Here is a 24,451-nt window from a genome sequence, read left to right as displayed (position 1 = left end):
GTGCCAGGCTCCCTTTTTTTTTTTTTAATTTCCTTGCTGTTTTCTCTTAATTAAAAAATATCAGTTTATTCCTTTCACTTGAATTTTCTTCCTGAGAACCTTGCACTAATACACATTTTTCTCCCTACAATATAATTGTGGGATGTTTCAAAATAATCTGATTTAAAAAATACCCACACATATATCACTTGTGATTCTAATTTGACTAAAGCCGTTAACAACTGTGTGACACTCAATAATAAACAGTACATAAAAATAGAGAATTGAAATTATTTATTTTACAGTACCCATTTTCCCCTGATTTTTCTTTCATCTCCTTCACCAGCACCACCCCCCACCTTCCACCTGAAGAGATATGGGGGGGGGGGGAGTCGGGGGAGCATACAGCCCAGAAGCACAGTCAGGCTATGCTGTAAGCAGTTATCATATTAATAAGATACAGATTTGTCCACCTGTGTTCGCACATCTCTGAAGACACTCTGGGAATCATAGCAATGAGACGCATTGGCCTAAATCCAAAGGAGGGCCTCAGGATAAAGAGAGGACCGAGGAGGGTAGAGACATAAGAGGAAGGAGCTGAGAGGTTGGGGGATAGAGACCTCTGCAGAGGACTTACGGAGTGATTGCTATGTACCATGCACCATTCTGAATGCTTTACACAAATTCTCCCATCTCAGCCCTCCCAAAACCACCATGAGTTGCATGTTCATAGTATCTCCATTCTACAGAGGAAAGCGGAGGCCAATTGAGGGTAAGTGACTTGCCAGAGTCATCCAGCCATAGGTGACAGAGCCAGGAAGTCAACTTGGGTGATCTGACTCCAGAGTCCAAGCTATGAAGATTTCAGAAAGCTCCAGAACATTCAGTACCACATTGCACTGTCATTCATAGACCTCTGCCCTCCCTGTCATCTTGGGGCAGCCCTCTTAGCCCCACCAGGGCTCCAGAAATCCACGTACTCTGGAGAAATAGCTGAGCCATGGTCAGGGGTGTCCCACCCCTCCTTCTTCCCCCATCAGAAGCCAAGGACAGAAGACTGTCTCTGGGACTGTGGAGACAGGGGCTCTTCCTGCGGCTCCTTTTGGTCACAGAGGCCCTGCTGTCCTGGTTCTTGGCAACTTTGCTTCTTTGTAGTGTCCAAGTGTTAATTGCCTAACACCAGAAATTGGGCAGCTGTTGCCATGGCACCTCCTTGGCCCCTTCCCACCATCATCCAAGACACACACAGCAATTCTAGTTTCCAGAAATCTCCCACCCGGGCCCATCTGTGGTTCCTTTGGCCCAGCCCCAAACTCACTCTTTGGTCTTCTCTCCCACCAAACACAGCCCCACCTAGTGTCAAAAACATGTTTATGATGCCCAGGCCTCTGCAGTTTACAAGCACATGGTCTGATGCCCCCAACCACATTTTGATGTGAGGACTGCCACCCTCTTCCTTTACAGATGGAGAAGTGGACCAGGGGCTGAGCAACAGAGCAAGGATCGGACCCCAGCACTCTCAGACCCCTGAGTCCATGTTCTCACCACTACGCTAAATAGATAGTTATAGCAGTGTTAGTAATCACAGGGACAAAATTAACTTTTGATATTCTTGGGGAAAAAGGGGGGGGGAAATCACAAAATTCACTCAACTCTCCGCTAGCAGGTAAGCTCCAAGAGGGCAAGGGGACTTTCTCAGACACATAGGATGGGATTCAGCACAGAGTAGATGCTCAGTCAAGAGCTCTGAGTGAACGAACAAATGAACAAACAAATGAATGAGTGAATGAATAAATGGTTTGCAGACTCACCTGGATCATGTATTCTTTCAAAACACAGATTATGCGTCAGGTCGGATGCTAGGAGCTGGGGTTACAAAGATGAGCAGGATATGTTTCCATCCCATCAAGAGCTCAGGGTCCAATGCAGGGGACAGGCATGTCAGGAATAGGTTCCTGGGCTAAGAGATAGTCACATTATATATATATATATATATATATGTCAGCACACAGGGCTCCTTGCAATCACAGTAGGACAGGTCTCTAACTCAAGCTTTGCATTGCACAGGCTGTCATGCCCCTGAGGAAGTGTATCCTTCCTTTCATCGTGGACTTGAGGGGCAAAGAGTGACTCCAGGAATCCCGAAGTACAGAATCCCATATCCCAGGATTCTGGCCTGAGTTCATCTGTATGGTAAATGGCTGGACGTGTCAGGTTTAATGAATCTGGTAGATTGCTGTTTACAGGCGGCCCCAAATTATTCAATGGCTGGGGCAGGCAGCAGCTGATAAACAGCCCTGGCTCCCAGACTGTGATAGTATGTCAGGGCTCTGCCACCTTACAAATGACATAAGCACGGGCAAATGTGCATAGGTGAGGAATAGATACACACAGACTCTGGATCTTTCTTTTTTTCTAAGTATCTGCACAGGGAGCACTTAGAACAGGCAGCAGTCCGTCTGCTTCTGGAAAATGCTGGAATGCAGAGGAAGGGGCCTGAAAGAAGGAAGCTCCAGCCTACAAATTACTGGAAAGGCAGATGTTCCCTAGGTTGGAGATGTGGTGGGTCCCGACATCACCCTTATTATTAGCCTTGGACTCAGACGTGCCTTCACTCAGATGTCCATCCACTCACCTGTTTGACATACAGCTATGCTTTCTGAGCACCTCCTGTGTCCCGTGCACTGCTCTCAACGGCTGGGGCCTGGCAGTAAATACCTCTGGGGACTTACATTCTGCTGGGAGAGACAGACAAGAAAAATAAACATAAACATAATCATACAACACTAGCAAGACCAGCGGCAAGGATATGCACCGTAGAGGCAACTAGAGGATGATGGAATGGAAGTCACAGGATAGGGGTGGGAAGCCATTCTGGTTAGGGGGTTCAAGGAAGTGACTTGTGGGGGTGACATGTGAGCTCATACCTTACCCTCTAGACCTGCACAGTCTGGCCACATGTAGCCACCCAGCACTTGAAACACAGCCAGTCCGAGGCGACCTTGCCACGAGCATGGAGTCCACACCAGATTTCGAAGACCTAGTGCAAAGGAACGACCGTAAACCATCTAATTAATAATTTTTTAAATACTGAGATAATATTTTTGGGTAACTGGGGTTAAAGAAAATTAATTTCCTATTTCCTTTTTTTTTTTTTTTTAAACATGGCTACTACAAAATTCAAAATTTCCTCCATGGCCTACATTCGTGGGTCATGTTGTATTTCCAGTGGACAGCTCTGCTCCAGACAGGAAGAAAAACAGGAGCAATGGAAAGGGTCCTTGTCCTTGATCTGCCACTTGTTGGCCATGTGAACTTGGGAGGTTCGGAGCATCCCTGGTGGTGAAAAGGGTGTTAATCACACTTCCCTCCTATGGGCACTGGAAGGAATGCGGGAAATAATGAATTTACATTAAGGATTCCTTCTCAACTGCCTGCCACGAGGTAACGAAATAGAGTGGGTCTGTTGGTGGTCCATGTGGCCGTGGAGAACACTTCTCCGTTCTGGAGATTTCAGGAGAGCATGCCTGAAATAATCTACTCATCTTTCTTGGCTGTCAGCCCACCTCTGCCTCCATCTGTCTGTCCCAAGACCCCAGCACAGACTCTTGCCAGGAACAGACCTGCGCCTCCTCCCTGGGCCCTTGCCCCCAATGCCAGCACCCCCTTTTTCCATCACTGTGGTTCTTTCTAGGCGTGAGCTCACTGAAAAAGGCAAAAGGCAATTTTCCTCCCAGAAAGTTGGGAGATTTTACGATCGTATCAATGTCTGGCTAGGAGCACAATGAGCTTATCCAGCCTCGCTTGAAGCAGGGATACAAGGAAAAAAGGACCATTCCATGGAAGGACTTCGGCATACCTCTCCAGCAGGGGTGGAGTTGGGGAGAGGGGACAGGGGACGGGGGACAGTGACCTTCCATGGTCACTTCTGCTGTAGACTCGGAACCGACTCTCCTGGGTCTCTCCCCTCCTCGTTCTGCTTGAGGGCTCCTGCTGTTGGTGGCAGGCGGCATAATGGGGGTAAGAACCACTGACGGAATTGTTAGGAGCTCTGACCGATGTGACTGCAGATGCTTTAATGCACAGCAGGTACTCAACACCTTCTACCTTTATTTTATCATTCTCTTCTTCACTTCCTGTGACTTGGGAGGAAGGGGAGGCCCATCTGAGGGCTCCGCCACCGTCCTGAGAGAATCATCGTAAATCTCCATAGCTCCATGGGCTCTCAGGGCTGAAGACAGTTTGGCAGGCTCTGCCCCCAGCCCCCTTCCTCATTCAGAAAACATCGATGACTTCCAGTCACAGTGGTCATCTAGGGGCAGGACACTCCATCCTGTGCTTTGTAGACATTATCTTTCCATTTGACAGAAGAGAAAAGTACATCTCAGACGTCGTGAGACTTGACAAGGCCCCACCAACAGCTAACCGGCAGCACCAGGACTCCAAAGCCAGCATTTCCAACCCTCCATTCTGACCATGCTGGATAGTCCCAGAATCACCCCCAGAACGGCAGGTGGTCTGTCCTCTGCCTAAAACCTCCAGCAATGGCAAGCTCACTGCCTCACAAGACACTTACAAGTTAGCACTTCCGGAGCGTGACCTGGATGCCACACTCTGTTCCCAAGGCTCCCAGCATTCAATCCGGATCCCAGTCCTGTGAGGCAGGTACTGCTGGCGCCTCACGGCCCAGGCAAGATACCGGAGGCTCCGTTCACTGACTGGTCCACACGCTAATAAATGACAGACCAGGAGATGACATAACAAACACCAAAGCCCAGGCGCATAACCACTGCACCCTCTCGCCTCTGAGAAATGACAAGACCTGTATGCCTACAGGGACCCATGAGAGTCCAGTGGGCCCACCAGCATACTCATCCCTAGGTCCAGTGGCCACGTGACTGGGCGTCTCCACCCTGCAGCAGAGGCCACCTCCAAGGCCTGCGTCTGGGGAGGGCGTGCTTCCAGCGGCTCTCACCGTACAGATGCTTCAGACCCTCTGTACACAAGACAAACCCCAGCCTGGAACAAAAGCTGTCTGTGAATAATCCATCAGCGTTCCTTAAGCACGCCATGCTGCTCCATTCACGATCGCCTCCTACCGTATGTGATAAGCGGTGACGTATGGCGTTCATTTACTCCACCGCTCCTGCAGAAATATGGCGGGCACAATCAATTTCCTTGTTTGTTCTCTGACCCACTGTTCTTGGGTTAAGCAGCCTGCTTTGTCTACATTTGTCAGTTGATACAAGCTTCTCCCTGCCATAGGCACCACTATTGATGAACATCGTCAGAATACGGAGCCTTGAATAATGTATAAAGGACTCAACATGCAAAGTGTCCCGAGGAGGGGGAGGGGTGGGGGGGTGGGGAGAGAGAGTGTTATATGTTTTCTCTGTTGGAACGCCTTCATTTACAAAGCATATTTGTCAAGTCTTTTGCTAAGAGTAATGCCACGGAGCAGCCTCCCATCATTCTTGTTAATGGGACTGTCTGTGTGTTACAGTAAACAGCTATAACTCTTCTGCTAGAGCCATTGTACAACAGGCAGAGTTTTTCAGCATCCAATTAAGGGTGTCTCCAATTTGCCAGCCAGGATCATGAGTGCTGTGGCTCAGCCATCAGGCAACCTAGACATTGTGAGGCTTCTCAGAGGAGAGAGGGAGCTGGGAGGGCTGGGCTGCCCTTCCCCCACTCAGACAAGGGGTCTGGAGCCCAACTCTCATCCCAGAGAACCCCTGCTCTCCTACCAAGGCCACCACATCATGCCAACTAAGTGTTCAAAGAGGCTGACCTGGTATTCCAGGTCTTTCCCAGACTCTCACAGAGATAGGAGAACATCTGAGCTCTGAAACATATCTATGTGCATTCCAATCTCAGCTTAACCACATACTAGCTGTGTGACCTCGAGCAAGTTACTTGACTTCTCTGAACCTTCCTCTCTAATGTGTAAAAGGGGACAAATCATAACACTTGCTTTAGAGGGGTGTTCAGAGAATCAAATGAGACCATGTAACATGCAGTAAGCCATATGGCCGTTGTCAATCATTGTCATCATTCCCTAACCTTGGACGTGGCTCTTTCCTCACCTCTCTGTACCTAGTGGGTCAGTGTCCACTTTTCATGTTTCATCTCAAACCCCACCTCCTGACAACTGTACTCAACAGGGACTCCTCTCTTTTAAGATTCCCAATGAGGACGAAGTTGCCATGAACCAGGTCCATGCGTCTTTCTCGTAACTACCCTACAGGGAAGATTCTATCTCCCCATTTCACAGATGAGAACACTGAGGCTTAGAGAGCTTCAACAGTTGATTGAAGGGTCATGGCTCTCAAGTGACAGAGTAAGAACTAGACACCCAGCCTTCCTGGATCCAGATCCCTGCACTCCCCACTTCTCTCAGGTCTAGGCGCACCCCATCCTGGGGTCAGGCCTGCTCTCCTGGCACTAATTACAACCCTTCCTGACTGTCCTCCCACATGGATTGGTCCCAAGGAAGTGCATGAAGTTCCTAGAACTACAGAATGTCTCATTTTTATTCTTGCCTTTATTTTTAAAATGTCTAAGTGCTAAGAACCTAAGCTGTCGTTCATCTCATCCTCCTGCGTTTTATGGTCTGAGAATCAAGACCCTTGTTCCAGGAGCTCACCCAAAGCCACTCATAGAGTCTACAGCAAAAGCAGGATTAGACCCTGGAGCCCCTGATTTTTAATCCACCCCAAACATGCAGAGAGATGATCTTTACAAGATGCCTATTTGTGGGTGCTGGCTCTTGTGCTTTGGGGGAAGAGCATGGAAGGCCCTCGAGTCTCTCCCTCCTAGCCATTTTGCATCCCTTCCACCACAGTCCTGCTTCCTCCTCGTCTCTGGACAAATGGCTTCTGCCTTCTTCCCAAAGGAAAGCTTTCATATCCACTCACTGAGGCCCCAGCCATCTGTCTGAGCATAGACTGTGTGCCCAGCTTGTGCTGGGAGCTGGGGATGGGCGAGATACGGTCTTTATTTGCAGGGTTCTCAGAGAGCACTGGGGAAGAAGGAACAGTGACCAGACGTGCACAGTGCAAAGGGGCACACTCTGCAGCCACCACCCCCAATGACAGGCATCGTGGTCTTGGTTTTGGGTTGCACTCAGAATCTAAGTACATGAACCCACGTCCTCCCCCAAACCACAGACAAGTGGCTTATCATTTCTTTTATCACCTAATACACGGGAAGGCTTTTAAAACGTTCCTTAGTTAATGGAAGTACATACAAAGTACAATAGGACCATAAAAGAGTGTCCAAATTTGGGAAAGAATTCCAGAACAGACCTAGTCATGTAGAAGATGATTCTTCTTAAAAGGGAAGTGGTTTGCAAAAAAAAAAAAAAAAAAAAATGGCTGCATGGTGGGAGCGGGATCCCTGGTGAGGCCATGCAGGCAGCATATCCAGACCCGGGCTAAGACACCAGGGCACGGAAGAGCTTGGCTTGTTTGGAGAATCCAAAGATCTCTCTGTTCCTGATGCCTAATGCTCTAGGGCAGATGTCTCTTGAGGCAGGAACAGACAGGACATCTCTCAATGTCCCCTTCCTCAAGGCCATTTGTCCCTTCAGCAATTTTACTGAGCATTCCGTGGGTGCCAGATCCTGAGGTGACAGAGGTAAGCAAGACCCAGCAGGCACCCGCAGAGAGCTCCCAGTTCAGAGGCACAAGCAAATGATTTTAAGGGATTGCATTACAAATGCAGTGCCTGACATATGCCTGGGGCACTACGGCGTGCCGGTGACAAGCGAAGAAACCAGGGACATGCAGAGGATGTGGCACCCGTGCTGCATCTTACAGTCCGACCAGGAATAAGCCAGGTATTACCTGCATTCAAGGTCAGGAGGCAGCAGCAGCAGAAGATGCCACAGGAAGGGCACAGAGCACGAACAAAGGTGCCTGGGGAAGGGGGAGCTGTCGTTTGCAGCACCCCCTACTGGTACAACAGCCATCCTTCCCGTTGCTCCTGTTCAGACATCAGCCCACCAGGTGCTCCAAGAAGACAGCCCCAGCCCTCGGAAATGAGTCAGGGGTCGTCTGGACCAGTCGAGGTCCTGCCAATGATGGGCTGAGGCACGTGGTCCAGTGGTAACCAATGGGGAAGCTTCTGGTGAAGAGATTTTGCCCATAATAAGAAACGGACAGGAGGAAAAAGACCCCCTCCTTCCTGAGGATGCAGCTGTGGAGGACAGGGTACCTCAAACTTTCCGGGTTCCTAACAAGAATGAGGAGACAAGCCTGAAGGGAAAAGGCCTATACTTTGAAGAAGGGCAGAACAAAGGATTAAAAGAACTTGTATCCTTGAGATCATAGGACCCCCAAATCAACCAGACCAAGGACTGTCCACCTCTAGACGTTTTACTATGTAAGATATTAAAGATCTGTGTCTCTTCAGCCTCGGTTGGTTTGAATTCTCTTTCTTCTGGCACAAAGGATCGTCATGTCTCTGAGAAGCTACCAGTGGCAAAGTGGGGCTAAAGCATAAGGCGGCAGTGGCCAGTGGGGATGGGAAAGTAGGCCTGGAATGAGGCAAGTTCATGCATTCAAGAAAAGTTTTATCCCAAGGTCAGCAGAGAGAATGAGAGAGAGGGAGTGTGGGGCTGCAGGAAATGGAGGTTTAATGTTTGTGTAAATTGAAAGAAGGAATCTACTTGGAAATGAGAAAAAGCAAGATTAAAATGGAAAACACAGCCCCAAAGCTATTAATACCCAACAGATCCAAATTGAAAAATAAAAGCAATGGGTGAAGCATATAGTTCTCAAAATGAATTCGTGTCATAAACCATTAACATCAGCTCTACCTTATTACCTGTAATTCCAGAGAGAGGGACTGCAAGCCGCATAGGGCACACATCTGATTGGAGATGTGCCAGAGCTCTGCTCCCAGGCCGCCCATGACCACTTGCTCTGAGCATCCTCTCTTGCCCCTTCTGAGGCCAGTGAAAGCCCACGCTGCCCTTGTCCCAGGGAGGATCTCAAGCACCTCCAAGTGCTGTTGCCAAGAGATTCTGAAACCATGCAAGCTCTTGGTACAATCCTCCCTTCTTTCCTCCATTAGGCATCCCCCCAAAATGGGCCTCCAAGACCACTCTGTCCACATCAATGCACATTAGTATTGACGAGCAGTGTGTCAGTTCTGACCACCCTGGATCTCAGTCAGTAAACGTCATCTAAACCTGGGCCACACACAGGGAGGAAATGGGAGCCTGGTAGGGGCTGTAATCTGGGCCTATCGCAGCACATTGCAATAAGGACTCATGCTTTGACCCCAGACTTGGAGTTAGATCTTAGTTGTGCCATGTACCTGCCATACGGCCTGAGACTCACTGAGCTTCGGCTTCCTGAACCACAGAACCAGGCTCAGCACGCCGAAGTCTCATGAGGAGTGCGAGGATTAAATCCGAAGTTGTACGGGAGTGTCTAGACCCAATGTAGCCCGTGGCGGGAGCTCAGTCAATGCTGACTTTTCCTCCACTGCTCTCCCAAACCATCACGGCCTCTTCCGAGCTTGCTCTTCCTGCTCTAGACAGGGTTTGGGCTCTGCAGGGCACTGGAGAAGAGATAGGATACTCGTGTGTGGCCAATTTCCATCCTTGAAGGTCAGGTCCTCTGTAAGCTGGAAGGATCCCTGGCACAGAAGCATCTTCTAGGATACTGAAGGCCACGTGTCATCCGCACAAGACTCAGGGTGGAGCCACAATGCCTGACTGTCAGGCCTCCAAAGTCTGACCCATCGTCAATCCCACATCACCCAGAATAACTGCAGAGTGGTCTTCAGTCGGGAAGGACCTTCCATAAGCTGCCTATCTTCACAATGTATCAAAAACCCCTTCATGCAGCCAGGCTGGTCCGAGCCACTCCCTTGCTTCCTTGCTTCGTGGGGAATACACTAAGTAGCTCTTTGTTCTCCCAGCTTCTGCTCTTCCCCGCTCCGTTTCACTACCACACAGCAGCCAGAGCTACACTTTGTCAACCCGCCGCTGCACTCCTCAGCACCTCCCGCCGCACTGAGCAGAAAATCCAAAACCGTTCACTGGCCCTAAAGTTCTCGTATAATCTCACTCGTCTTATCTCTCACGACTCCCCTGGAGTCTGCTCCTCAGCCCAAACGGCAGTTTCCTCACCTGTAAAATAAAGATGATTCCCGCTAAGGGCGATGGGGGATTCGACAGAAGAAGGCACAGAAGGCATATTGCACTGGGCTAGACGACTCTTGGGCGTTACAGAATTTCTGGAAAGCAGTTCCTCACCCAGCAGATGGGCTTCATTTCCTATAAGTAAGTACCCTCTCTTCTCCTCACATGATGCTCTGTTGGCACCCCATTTCTCCTGGTTTCTGCCAACCATGTTCCTACACACACACACACACACACACACGAGAACACACGTGCACACATGCGCACACACACACTCACACAAGCATCCCTAATAGACAGCCAGACATACTAGATTAGCTCCAGGAGAGTTAAGAGGAGCTTAAGCACCATGCCATTAGCAGCAAATGAGTGCTTCTTGCACAGAGCTGCAGAGCGTATTAAAAAGCTGCCACAACCCCCAAAGTGCCTGCATGCCGCCCCAGGCCTTCTACCTGAGCGTCCCCGCCTTCTTCCACAAGCCCACCCCCAGCAGCCAGCTCAAGACCATGCTCCCCTCCCCCGCTGGCCCCACCTTCTCCTCCAGGATGCAGACTCTGGCCGGCCGGCCTCCCTGGACTGACCACAGAGAAGTCCGTGCACCTCTGCCCTACCTGAGCCTTACTGCCCAGAGTCCAAGGAGAGCCTCAAATGAGCCACAGTTCACGGATCATCAATCTTTGGGGTGGAAGAGCCCTTCAACTCCTTCTAACACCCACCCCCTGCAAATGTGAGGTACAGTCTATTCCTGCAGACGGCTCTTCCCATTTCTGTGTATTCATTCCAGCTTTAGGGGTGTCTTTCTGTCCTGCACATCTTCATAATCACCTGATAGCTAGTTCAGAACAAATCTCAAACTGAAATGGGTTGCATCCTGACTGGGTGTCTCTGTTGTTCTCCGTACCAACCTCAAGAACTTGGGTTCCCTGTGTGGTCCCCTATCATGCTACCTGGTTCATTTTATCATGCTTCTGTCTTCTAGCAAGTTCTGCACTCCTTGAGGACAGAGGCCAAGTCTTCTTCATCTGTTGTTCCATTGAATCATTTTTTATAAGAAGCAAAACAAAGCCTCACAGACACAAAATCAAATTCTGGATCTACCACGCACCAGCTCTGCAACCCAGGGACATAATTTCTTTAAGTCTCTCACTCTTCTCCAGAAGACAGAGACAACAGTCCCTACTACATAATGTTATTGTGCTGACCAAAGTGAATAAAGACAGACACAAATGAGAGAAAGAAGAGAAACCAACCGTTGCTCAATATCTGCTATTACTCCAGGCACGGAGCCGAGGCTGGACCAGAGGTCATTCTCTGCCATGTTCCTCCCGCCCTCCCTCCACCCTGCACATGGGGGGCGCTCAGCCCCCATCAGATGTCAGCATCGTACAGAGAGCTGGCGGTGCAATCACAATCCATTAAGGATTTTGTGCTTTAGAGCAAGAGAAAGCAAAGGGGACAGAGAAGCTGCCATTGCCGTGAGACAGGAGTATAGTGTGCTGGGCAAGGCGGGCAGGACCCCACCCGGAGGAAACGTCTCGGGGGCCTAAGAGCAAAGTGATCACTGAGAGCCGAGCTGGACTTGGCCAGACTAAGGAGAGACCTGAGAAAGTTCAGCGCACTGGTGACTGGAGCATATGAGAGCACAGAGACTGGCGGAAATCGAGTCATGCCCAGACTCATCAGCCATGACAACTGGCCAGGCCAATACATTCCAGGGGCAAATGACAAAAACGCAGCTCAAACGAGGTTCATCCCAAAAGGAGAATTTTGTTTACCTAGCCTGACGAAGTACTGGGGGAGCTGCCAAACTGGAAGAAACAGGGAGCAGGGCCTCAAAGCCTGGAATGATGGCTCACCATCTGCAAGGCATTTCCTCCCCATCCATCCTTCCTCTTTGCTTATCCATGTTCCTTGGAAGAACTGTGGCCAGGCGCTGGAGAGGTGACTCCATAACCCCCGTTTTATCAGTCCCAGCAGAAAAAAATACAACAACTATTTTTCAACATCCATACATGTCGCCCAGGCGAGGGTCCCTCTGGCTCCAACGTGTGCCCTCTCGTTGGACTGTTCACAGAGGGCTGCTTGGATGGACCAGTTCCAGTTCATACACTCAGTGCTGTGCAGATGGTCACAGAGCCACCATACCACTATAAGGAGTGTGGTCAGGACTGGGTGGGTGATAAAACATTTCAAATCTCTGGAAGCTCAAGAAATCACAGAATAATATGGTCTTAAGAGGGCACGTGAATCAGGCAGCTCTGGGCTTTCCTGAGCTCTGAAAACAAAACATGCCCAAAGTGTACTTTTCATTTCAACTTTTCTGAAGACCTTTTCCCAGGGGCACCCAGGGCTGGGTCTCTGACCTTGGAAAGTACCAGCTTCTGGAGATTGCTACTGCTATCACTCAGGAAAGGGGAGAGGTGGGAGGAATGAGCTCTTCTCCACACCCTGGAAATGAGGAGATTGAGTCTTGAATCCAATGACTGTTAAAGTTGGGGAAGGCTGGTCGGTCACCTTGCTCCGTGTCCTACCCTGAGCAGACCACGGCTTTCCTTCTCTCCCTTTGCCAAGAGAAGAAAAGGCAGTTGTGCTCTTCCCTGCCATGTGGCCGAACTCCAAGGGCTGCTTGTGACTTCCATAAATTTTCCTTTTTTTTTTTTTCCTTCAAGCCCTCTGGGACTCTCAAAAGGAGCCTCACTCAGTTTTGGGTGTTTTCCTTAGGGCAAAGCATGAGTGCCCTGGGGAAGTACCTTGCCTGACTCTCAGGGTCATGGGAATTTTAGGATTCTAGGTTCCTGTGGCCTCATTAGTCGAGGGGTGGTGGGTGGTTCCTGGTGCCTGCTGGGGTGTTGTGTGGAGACGGGCGGGGGGCTGTGTATACCCCACAATCCCATCCCCCAAGCCCTTCACGACACCCCCAATTTCTTCTCCTCTCTTCTATGCCAGATCATCTTGGCCTAAAAGTCCAGATACATAAATTCCAGCATAGGATTGAACCCTATTAATTCCTTCTGTGACCTGAGGTGAGCCACTTGACCTCTTTGAGTCTATTTCCATATCTGAAAAATGAGGATGTTATCTTACGGTCGTGTTGTCTCATTAGTCTATGAGCAACCCCCCCCCCACACACACACACCTTGCTCATTTCTCATTTGCTGAGCATCTATTCTGTGGCAGAAACGGTGGGTAGCAGCAACAGCCAGTAAGCACTGAGTTTTATTACATTGCGGGCATTAGGGTCTAAGCGATCAATCCATTTGAACTTGCCAAATCCTCATCGACAACCTAATGGTGAGCATCCTGCCATGAGCCTCATTTTACAGACGAGGAAAGTGAAACCCAGAGTGGCCCAAGCCAGGTACCCACAACAGCACAGCCAGTAAGTGGCAGAGCGGGGATTTAAGCACGGTCTGGTTCTAGAGCCCGTGAGCACACACCGCTGTAAAGACTAAAGCGTCTCTCCGTGGGGCTTACGGAGGAATTACACACAGCCTCTGCCCCCGAGCCACCTCCATCTAGAAGGCAGGAAGGCTTGAAAGCCGTTGCTGTTATATTTCTTTTTCCATCTGCAGTGCATGCTTCTGAGGTGGCTCTCCAAGCCTAGGGTCCAAAAAGTATTTCTTAGATCCTGTGCAATGGCAGGAGACCAGGTTTCTGAGACAGGAGGAGTCCTCGTGTTACTTTGCCTGCTGGGCAGGTGCCCAGGTAGTCACGGGGTGAGTAAGCAGACCTGATGGTTTAGGGGGAGCCAGGGAGGAAGAACAAAAGACCGTTCTTTTGTTCTTCCTAACCAGATTACTTCCTTGTCATCCTTTGTGGCTCAGAGAATGCTTTTACCTTCACCAGAAAGATTTTCCAAACCCCAACCCATCCCTAAATAAATAATCCCTGTTCTCATGGTGCATCCAGGCACAGCACCTATAAGATCATAAATGTGTGTGGTTTTAAGCCACTGAGTGTGTGGTCAGTTGTCACAGCAGCCCTAGGAGGCCGGTACAGTCCTGCTTACAAACTCACCCCAAGCTTAGTTCTAACCTTTTCCCCAAAATGCAGCCAGCCTATCCTACATGGGTTTCCTTTTCTCTTCGATGTACTTCCAGAGAGTTGCCAAAGGTCGACCCCCATGTTGTCGTCGTAATAATCACCACACGTTTTATACCAGATACTGTGTTTAAATGAATTATCGACTTCAATCCTGCCAACTACACTCCAGCGTCGTCACTGTCAACCCATCTCACAGATGGGGACATCGTGCTATCAAGTCCCAAAGTCGCTGATAAGAGCTTAGAACAACCATGGCCTATCAGACTCCACGTGTTGTCGATTCATCACCAGGTGGCATACTCTGTGCGGGGTCCTCGCCTCCTCGTGCTCCCGCCTGCCTGCCACAGAAGCTCACCTCTCAACTCGGTAGATCTGAATCTACATCTGTTACTTGGAGACCAGAATGCTTTTTCATCCTGGTTCAGATTCTGCAGATGGTGGAATGACAGGGGAGATAATTTACCAGAGCCTCAGTTTGGAGAAGGGATACCATGGAAACAGGCTAGAACTGCATGATTTGTTCTGCTTTGACCCTATTTTCATTTGGATGGCTGGCTTTAAACCAGCGCTTCACACCTGACATCAACCACAACTCCCTGGACCACCACTAGACATTTAGGGGGTGAGGGACCCACCCAAGGCCACCGACCTGGGCACAGGCTGACCAGGGAATTGAACCCTGGGATTCCTGGCTGCAAAGTACCCCTGCTTCATGCATGTTATATAACGCACTGTCACAAACATTACACTATCGCTTATAGCAGTAACTCTCAGTGTGGCCATTCACCAACCAGCGGCACCAGAATCGCATGGGGAGCTGTTGAAAGTACAGATCCCTTTGGCCTATCTCTAAAACTGATTCTGTGTGTCCCGATCAATGTCTGGGAATAGGAAGGAGTTTTTTGTTATTTGCTTGTTCTGTTTTTGTTTTAAGTTTCTTGGGTGATTCCAAAGACCAGCCAGTTTTGGGAAACACGGCGTGGGCAGCAACACGGATATTCTTGCAAAGGTGTGATATACGGATGCCTTCCCTCCACCTCCATATCAGATAAGGCCCACGGGTCTCTTCTCAGGAGATCTGTGAAGACAGCCCATCCCCGGCACAGATGATGTCAATGACTCACCAGAAGGAGGTACAGAATCCAGCATGGCCACGGCGGGGAGATGTTCTCAACACATTCTCCGTTCCAGGACATTCTGTAGAAACAAGTGGGAGGCCTTTACCCAGGGCAGTCTTTGGAAAACCCTCAGTCACATCCCTTAAAACTACAGATCCTCAGAACTTAAAAGTTCGATAATTCCAAGTATTGGTGGGTTGTTGGAAATGGGTAGTCTCAAACGGTACTGGGAGGAGGAAGGTAGACATCGGTCATTCCACTGGGGAAGAAATTTCAGATTCTATAGATATAAAAACTTTAGTATGCTTATATCTGTGACCCAGCAAACTGCTTCTATATTTCACCTTTGAGAGAAACTCACGTAAGTGCCAAAAAAAAAAAAAAAACACATTCAAAGTAGATCCATTCTAAAAATTGGAAACAACTTAAATGTCCATCAGGAGAAGTCGGTTAGATAGTCAGGCTCTCCAATATTAGAATGTGATAGGTCTGGATGCACTGACATAAAAAGATGTCTCAGACATACCGTCAAGGGGAAAAGCAATGCAAACAAATTCAAGCAGTATGCTTTTGACTGTATGTATAAAGAAAGCTCTGTACACACAAAAATAGATCTCTGGATGTGCCTATTTGTATTTAAGTGGAGAGACAACTTCTGACCAGGTGCTCTTGAAAGCAAGCATAGTCTCTGCCACTGCACCTGCAGACAAGGTACAGGGGAACTCTACCTGTAGGACAGGAGCTCTTTACTATAATAATATAGTCATGTTCCTAGTTGCGACCTGTCATCTGGCTGTCACTGGAGTCATTCATCTCTTGGAAAAATCAGAGGCTTGAGTTTAATTTGTCAATAGTCACAGCCTGTGTTAATGGAGGAAAAATTTTTTTATTGACCCAAGCGTACAGAGAATGACCGAGCACGTCTCAGGGACCAGGGACCATAGTACGTGCACAGAGAAATGAAGGCTTAACTTCAGGAGATGTGTGGGGCTCCCCAGTGGAGCTGAGAGTGAGGATTTGCAACATCCTTAGTGAGAAAGGACGTCACAACCCTTGACCCGTCTTCCTCCTCCCTCTCCACTCCCCGCCATCTTTACTTGGAACTGGATAGAGGTATGTTGGATTGTTTCCAACCACCTAGCTGTGGACCAGTTGCATAAAATGGTTTACCCACTGTCATCATCCCCAGGATCCATGGGATGCTGTGTGTGTGCCGGGAGGGTCATTTTGTCTTCTTTTAAGCCTCAGACTTCGTCATACTATCAGCGTCATATGAATTCAAAGAGGTCAGAAGCCCCCACGCCAACCCCACCCCTAATCTGGCTTCTAGAACAGGACACCCTGTTCTTTTCCAGCTCAGGGCCTCTTGCCCACAGTCCCGTTTCCACTCCAGCAATCCAACCTGTTGCGTCAGAGAGGCAGGCATCCCCCAGCCAGCCGCGTGTGGCCCAGCTACCTCTGCGGGCTGTGTGCCAGCCTGGCCCCCAGCAACCCACCTCAGCTGTCGGAACAACCCTGACTGTCAAAACTTTCCGAGGAGAGTCATTCGTTTCCAAGCGATGGGGAAGGAAGGATGTTTTGCCTGGGGCACCTCTTTGAAAAGGTCTAACTTTCGAAAATCGTAAATAAGCCAGACTTCTTTTCTGGGGGTGCACGCAGGGCAGGAGCTGCTCAGTCAGGGTATGACCTCCGGGAGCCAGCTGGCGGGTGAGACATCATTACTTCCCAAAGTCTGATCCCTTCCTCCGCCGCGCTGCTGTGGTGCGGCCCTGGAAGCGAGCTCCGACAGCAGCCTGCATAGCTCCGATTACACAGGCCGGTGCTGTGCTGAGGATTGTATTAGGTTGGAGAGAGTTTAAAAAAAAAAAAAAAAAAGCCAGAACACTAGCTGGGGGGAGAAAAGCCCTTCTGCCTTTAGATAAAGGCGAAAATTATTTTATAAGCGTCTGGAGCAGCAAAGCTTGTGAAAGGTGAATATGCCATTCAGCGCCGCTCCTAATCTCCACCTTGCAGTGCCCACATTTCTGAGTCAGCTCGTGTAGACTCCAATGTGATCGGGGAAAGTAAGATTAGGCCTAACAAGATATGACTGAAAGTCTTAGCTCGGCTGTGACAGCCTCTGAGTTCGGATTCCTTGCCTCTGCTCTGAGGTCTAAATTTTAGGGTCTAGTTACCTCTTACTTAAATCCCATAAACGCATGTTCCCTGGCATTCATCCTCCATCCTCCTGTTCTCCTGGAATAAAACGCTCTGGAGCCCAACAGCTTCACCCTTAGTGGCTTGCGATGAACTACCAGCAGGTAATCGTCTCTCATTTTAAGAAAGAGAAGGGGGGGGCGCCTGGGTGGCACAGCAGTTAAGCGTCTGCCTTCGGCTCAGGGCGTGATCCTGGCATTCTGGGATCGAGCCCCACATCAGGCTCCTCTGCTATGAGCCTGCTTCTTCCTCTCCCACTCCCCCTACTTGTGTTCCCTCTCTCGCTGGCTGTCTCTATCTCTGTCAAATAAATAAATAAAATCTTTAAAAAAAAAAAAAGAAAGAAAGAAAGAGAAGGGGGAAGGAGGGGAGGGGTAGTGGGGAGGGGTATCTGCCTTGCTAGAACCGTCAAAGCTACAAGCGAGCGTTCCTGTGAATTGGGACCCTGGAAGCAGGTGACACACCTCCTCGGTCCCCGCACAGGTGCAGTGAGCACGCTCGAGGTGGTTCCACGTGGTGAGAGTGACACCAAACCTGTCCCACGTCCCCACGGCCCTCAGCCCTGGCATCTAGTCACAGGGTCCGTTCACCTGCTCCTAGAGTCTGTCCCACACCCACAGTCTTCGCTGGTCCCCACAGCCAATGCCCCATACATTCCACAGTCACCTCTTGAGAGACCATCTGGTATGAGCCAAACAGTGCTCCCACCCCCTAAATTCCTATGTTGAAGTCCACTGCTTCAGAATGAGACTGTGTCCGGAGACAGGGGCCACATCCACTGTAACCAGGATCCTCAGGAGAAGGGGAGATTAGGACATGGACCCATAAGATGATGTGAAGTCACACTTGCAGGCCAGGGAGGGAGGCTCAGGAGTCAACCCCGTGAGCCCTGGACCTCAGCCTCCCAGCCTCCGGGACTGTGGGAAAATACATTCCCATTCTCGAAGCCACACAGCCTGTGGGGCTCCGTTACGGCAGCCCCAGTGGACGAATGCCACCATGGAGACTATGGTTTAGTGGGGGAGACAATAATGAGCCAGATGACAGTACACCCACGTGTGTAACTAAGGACAAGAGTGGTAAGCGTCACAGGGGATGGTGTGCAGTGAGGTGGAGGTGTGAATGGTACATAGACCATGGATGCGGATGTGGATATACATGTGGGTACAGATGTGGATACAGATAAAAACATGAGCAGGTAGATCAGGGAGAACTGCTCTCATCTGGGGTGAGGTCAGGGATGGCCTCCCTGAGAAAGCAACCTTCCATTCAGGATCTAAGGGAGAATGTGTTCAACTAAAAAAAAAAAAAAAAGTACCTATTTGGATATATAATATATATGTGTGGGCAGAGAGAAATTTTCAGGTAGAGAAAAACATACGAACAGTTTCAAGGGCTGGAAGGAATGTGACTATTCACAGAAGCCCATGTGAGGCTGGGAGGGAGTGAGGGATGGTGGAGGGTGGCACAGGAGAGTCCTAAGGAGGAGGCAGTGGGAACAGGGCTCCACACAGCTCTGGCCCAGCTGAGGGCCCTCTGGGATCGGGCTGCAGGCCATCCTGTCTTGCATCTGGCCCTGTGGCATCATCCCTGGGAGACAAACCAAGCTACACACAGGTCTTCAAATGCTTCATGCCCTCTCTTGCAGTCAAGACTTCGACAAGAATGTTCCCAGGGCCAGGAGTACCCATCACTCTTGTTTTCTCTTACTGATCCTTTAAGATGAGTTCAGAACACAACTCTTGAGGGGAAGACTTGTCTGAGTCCAGCAGGTGAAGTCCATTCTTTGCTTCTTCAACGGAAGTTTGTAGAGCTTCTGTCCTGGGCAGAGACCCATGCTGTCTCAGGATGCGGGCCCTAATGATGCCAAAAATGCAATCCCCTCCTTTGAAGGCCCCACTCTGGGGTCCCCTGTTCCTGCCCCCACAACACTCTGCACCCACATCAGTAACAGCGTTGGCACGTTCTCGTAGACACGCTTCCACGCTGCCCCCACACTGGGCTGTCATCTTTGCTTCCCAAGCTCCTTCACGAGTTCCTGACAGTCACTAGATGCCCAATAAATGTGTGCTAAGTTGATGAGTAAAAGTAATCCACCAACCACTGTTTGCATGGAAGATACTACTATCCCTCATTCTTTAGAACAAGGGCTGGCAAACTTTTTTTTTTAAAGATTTTATTTATTTATTTATTTATTTATTTATTTATTTATTTATTTATTTATTTGAGAGAGATAGAGGGTGGGGGAGGAGCAGAGGGAAAGGGAGAAACAGACTCCCCACTGAGCAGGGAGCCCGACAGGGGGCTCCATCCCAGGACCCTGAGATCATGCCTGAGCCAAAGGCAGACACTTAACTGACTGGGCCACGCAGGTGCCCCAAACGCTGGCAAACTTTTGAAAAAAGTCCTATAGGGAACAATATAAGCTTACAGACCAAGAAGTAAAATAAAAGCTATTAACTAAACCATTTAAAATGCAAAAACCATTCTTGGCCCTCAGGCCATACTTCATCAACCCTTCTTTGGCGTCCCCCAGCCAGTAGGCAATCAATCAATCAATCAATCACTATTTATAGAGGATATGATCCGATCCCAGAGAGGTTAAGTGACCCGGACAGACGTGCACCGCGTGTCTACACCTTCAGCTTCCCGGGATCCTCTGTCTCCCCGTGAGCCAGACTGCCTGGTTTCCGCCGCCAGATTTCTTGTTTTCCAGGTGTGTGACTATGGAATTACTTAACTTCTCTGCGCCCGAATCTGTTCATCAGTAAACGTGGGACGAGGATAAATGTGTTCGGTTTCCTAGGGCTGTTGTAACAAAGTTGCACAAACTGAACGGCTTACAACAACAGAAATGTATTCTCTCCCAGTTCTGGAGGCCCGAAATCTGAAATCAAGGTGTTTGCAGGGTGGTGCTCCCTCCGAAGGCTCTAGGGGAGAATGTCTAATTGCCTCTTGCAGCTGCTCCTTGGCTGGGAGCTGTGTTCCTCCAGCCTCTGTCTGTGTGTCTTCACCTCTTGTAAGGACACCTGTCGTTGGATGTAGGGCCCACCCGGAGAACCCAGGATGATCTCGCCTCAAGATCTGAACTTCGCTCTATCAACAAAAACTTTCCAAATAAAGGCACATCCATAGGTACTGAGTAGGCTGTATCTTAGGGGAAATAACCATCCCATGTACTATGATAATTATATAGAGAGATACAGATATGCATATATATCTCAGAGGGCTGCTATGAGGATTCGACTGGTTAATCGGGCTTCAGCACAGTGACTGGCATATCGTAAGCAATGAACAGCACTAGGTATCATTAATAAAAGCATTCACTGAGCATTTGCCAGCATTTACCATCAGCCAGCCCTGGGTGTTCTGTGCACATTCTCTCATGGATCCCCACGATCAGCTTGTGGACAGGGATGCCATGCGCCCCATCTTCCAAGTAGCACCCAAGAGAGGGCTCTTGTCGTCCTGCTTCCTCCTCTTGTCCTTGACCGACTATTCCTCTACTCAAGCATTGTTCTTACTTGAATGTACTCACCTTGAAACTTCTCAGATAGTGCTTCCGTGGTGGGTGTCCGGTCTTCAGGACGCTTTGCAGGCCAGGCTGGGTGGGTTAAAACTCGGCCCATCTCACTTTAGAAACTCTTGAGTTTGCATTGTTTCCCGCATGCAGCTAGGGAAGGGGGGGAGAGAGGAGAAACTTTTAAGAAGGTTTAATTGCACGAAGATGCCATTGCCACAAGCACTCACAATCTGACTTCTGTCATGCATTTTTCATGCAGCCTCGGGAGAGGGAGCACAGAAAACTTTCCCTTCTATGTGCAAGTCGATGAGCCTCACGGAGCCCTGCACCCAGCAGCCCTTCACACAAGAATATTAATTTAATTAAGCTCATAATGGCAGGTTTGACAACAGAGCTCTGTGGGACCTGGAGCTATCTCTCCTGGATCTCAGTACCCAGCCTGGAAACGGTAAAGAGATAATGCCTCTACCCTCTCCCTACCCCACCCTAAACACCCCCCATGAATTCTAGCAGGTTTCAAAGACAGAGTTTTGAGAGGTAGAGCCCCGTGAGGGAAAGGTGGGAGATTTATTCTAAAACCCTAAATGAGGTATGGAAGAAGCATGGAAGACCAGGGTTCAAGTCCTAGCTGTTTGCTAGCTGGGTGTCACTTGCTTAACTTCCCCAAGCCTCTTATCTCATCAGTGAAATGGGAAGAACATCATCGACCTTGTTGACAGTTACAAGGATTTAATGGGATGAGGTGTAAGAAAATAACCCACAACACAGGTATTCACAAATTTTGTATGCTTCTCTTCTGTATTATTCCCCTCTGTCTTTTCCTTTCTCATCTGAAAAATGAGGGAGCTCGGACTCTGTGTCACCTCTGACTCATTCCAGATTTTATTGCTCTAGAAAATGGGAGAACATCCTTTCCTCTTATTTCGTAATTTGTCCAGAAATGGAAAGCCAAGGCATGAACGCAGAAAACTCGTTCTCCCCCCCTTCCTCCTCTGTCTTCAGCAGACTCCAGAGCTCTCTGCTTCTTATTCTCTACCCAAGCCGACCAAAGAGATTTCTCTTAGACTTTTTCTGGAGACTTCCTTCATGTTCACCTCAAACACAAAGGGATAGAAGGTAAGATCATCTCCGACCATTATATTTGAAGGAATGAGACAGAAAGTCATATCAAGCTGTAAAGCACTGTCAACTCTAAAAGGAGAAAATCTTGAAGTGGGGAAAATCAACAAGTACTATGACAATCCTGGAAGGCTTCCTAGAGGAAGGAAACCTGAAATTGTGCAAAAAAAAAAATAAAGGTAACTGATTAAACAGTCATTTGCTGTGTATCTACAACATACCAGAAACTGCTCTAGACATGAGGGACGTGGTGGTAACAAAAACCAAAGTCCCTGATCTCACGGAGCTTACGTTCTGGTGGGAGAGAGAGAAATGCACACCGTAATGGAATGAGATCATTTCCCCTAGTAATAAGGAAATGAAATAGGCTGGTGCACCCTCTGAGAGTAGCAGGTTGGGGAAAGGGGAGTAACATTAGATCAGGAAGGACCCTTTTTATGAGATCTAAGGACCAAGAGAACCATCCATGCAAAAGCCTGAAGAAGAGTATCCCTGAAGCAAGATTGGCATGTTCAAAGGTCCTGAGGCAAGATGGAACAGGGATTTTCCCAACACTGAAAGCATGGCTGGAACAAGGAGAAAAACGGGGAGAGCTGTGCAAGAAAATATACATTCTGAGATTCAGTGAACAAAGAGACGACAGAAAATCCTTGAGTATGAGCTCCTTACTACTGATAACTCCCCAACCCCTTCAAAAGTTCCCCTTAACATTATTCATCAAAGGACGAAATCAGTAAGCTGGATCAAGAGCACAAACAGGTGGTTCCTGCTTTCAGTAATCCTACAACCTGGGTGGAAAGCCAGGCTTTTAATAAAGAGGAGGAAATGAGCAGAAGATGGCATATAATATAACAACCCCTTCCATGTGTGGCACGTTTTTAAGGACGCTGAATGCTTGCCCATCTCTTAACTCATCTAAACCTAACAACCATGCTGGGAGGCGGGGAAGTGATCACATCACCATTTTGCAGTTAGAGAAGGACAGGAGGTGATGTGCACCGACCCAAAGCCCGGTGTTCACATCGATATTGGAACTCAATGTCTTTACCGCCCCGAGCTAAGCATCCAGCGCTTGAGACGGAGGACATGTAAGCTTAAGAGAGGGAGAGATCAAAGTGAGCCAGAGCGGACAGCAGTGGCTTTTAAAAGACAGGGATTCAGCTGGACGTTTATTGAGTGCCTACTGTTTGCCAGGCACCTTAACTGAAGCTTTCATCTCCGGATCAATGAACTTAATCTTTCCAACGGATCTCGATGCAGGTATCGGCAGCCCCATCCTAGAGAGAACCCTCACCTGGTGCGTGAGAAGCAAAGTCTACACTAAACCTTCAACCCAGCGGCCCTCCCACTGTCTCTCACTGCTTTTATGAGAATAAAAGACGGGCCTCCCCTTCCAATGCACGGACGGCTTCCTTGGGCTGATAAAGGTGGGAAACACAACCACCACTTCCTCCTGGCTCCCAGTCACAGTGTCCCTGGGCCCCCAAGAAGGCAGGCAGCTCGTCTCCCCTCCCCGTTCCCTCTGCTGATGGCCAGGAAAACGGGGGGCCTCTCCTCCCTCAAGCCTCAGCCAGAAGCATCTCTCCAAAAACCAATTCAGACGCGTCAGAGGTGGAGACAAAAGACAGGCTGCACCCAAACTTCCGTCTGTGTGGTGCTCGGTTGCAAAGTGAGACAGCTGCTCAGCAGTGACAGGACTCACTGAAACAAACTCCAACATTTATAACCAATTACGTGGCCCTGTCGGGAAACCGCTCCTTGATTTAAGAACAATTTCAACAGTCGCTGAAGAGGCAGGTTTTCCATCTCCCTTTTATCCCCTCCTACCGGAACTTTCTCACGCCCTCCCCGGTCTCTTGGTAAAAACAGAAACGATTCCTCAGGAAGGGTGCGATTTTTTTTCCCCCTTCTTCTCCTTCCGTTTTAAATGTTTCCTCAAATCCAGCAGATCATGTAGCTGCTACTGTTTGACCTTCAGGCATGCAGTCGAGTGGCTGCATTTGCTCCAAAGTCCTTTCCTGACAGAAGGTCTTAAAATAAAGCCCTTAGGTTTTCCTCGGCACAGGCTTGCTGTCATCTCCGCCGCGAGGCTTAGCGAGCAGCGTAAGGATGCACGTCCGAGCGAGAAGCAGCCCCTGGCCCGACTCCGTGACTCTTGCCCTCCAATCTCCATTGCAGATGTGACATGGCCATTCGCTTTCTTGTTTTATTTTATTATTTTATTTTTTATTTTATTTTATTTTATTTTATTTTATCTTCTCTTACTTTACTTACCTAATTTTATTTTATTTTATTTTATTTTACTGTGGAAAGAAC

General features: G+C 49.0%; 1 long non-coding RNA gene across 2 annotated transcripts in view; it reads right to left on the bottom strand.

Moving 5' to 3' along the window:
* The window catches only part of LOC103668572, a 100,756-nt gene extending 79,315 nt beyond the window's left edge, over nucleotides 1–21,441 (bottom strand). For both annotated transcript variants that reach the window (XR_570087.2, XR_570089.2), the window contains exons 1-5: nucleotides 21,032–21,441; nucleotides 15,304–15,376; nucleotides 2,907–3,019; nucleotides 2,615–2,717; nucleotides 1,791–1,939 (exon numbers count right to left, since the gene is read on the bottom strand). This is a non-coding gene — a long non-coding RNA (uncharacterized LOC103668572). The remainder of the gene's footprint in view (nucleotides 1–1,790; nucleotides 1,940–2,614; nucleotides 2,718–2,906; nucleotides 3,020–15,303; nucleotides 15,377–21,031) is intronic.
* Nucleotides 21,442–24,451: the final 3,010 nt, after the last annotated feature.

Source organism: Ursus maritimus, unplaced genomic scaffold, assembly GCF_017311325.1.
Source record: "Ursus maritimus isolate PB19 unplaced genomic scaffold, ASM1731132v1 scaffold_2, whole genome shotgun sequence".
Classification (NCBI taxonomy): domain Eukaryota; kingdom Metazoa; phylum Chordata; class Mammalia; order Carnivora; family Ursidae; genus Ursus; species Ursus maritimus.
This window is presented reverse-complemented; position numbering and strand designations above follow the sequence as displayed.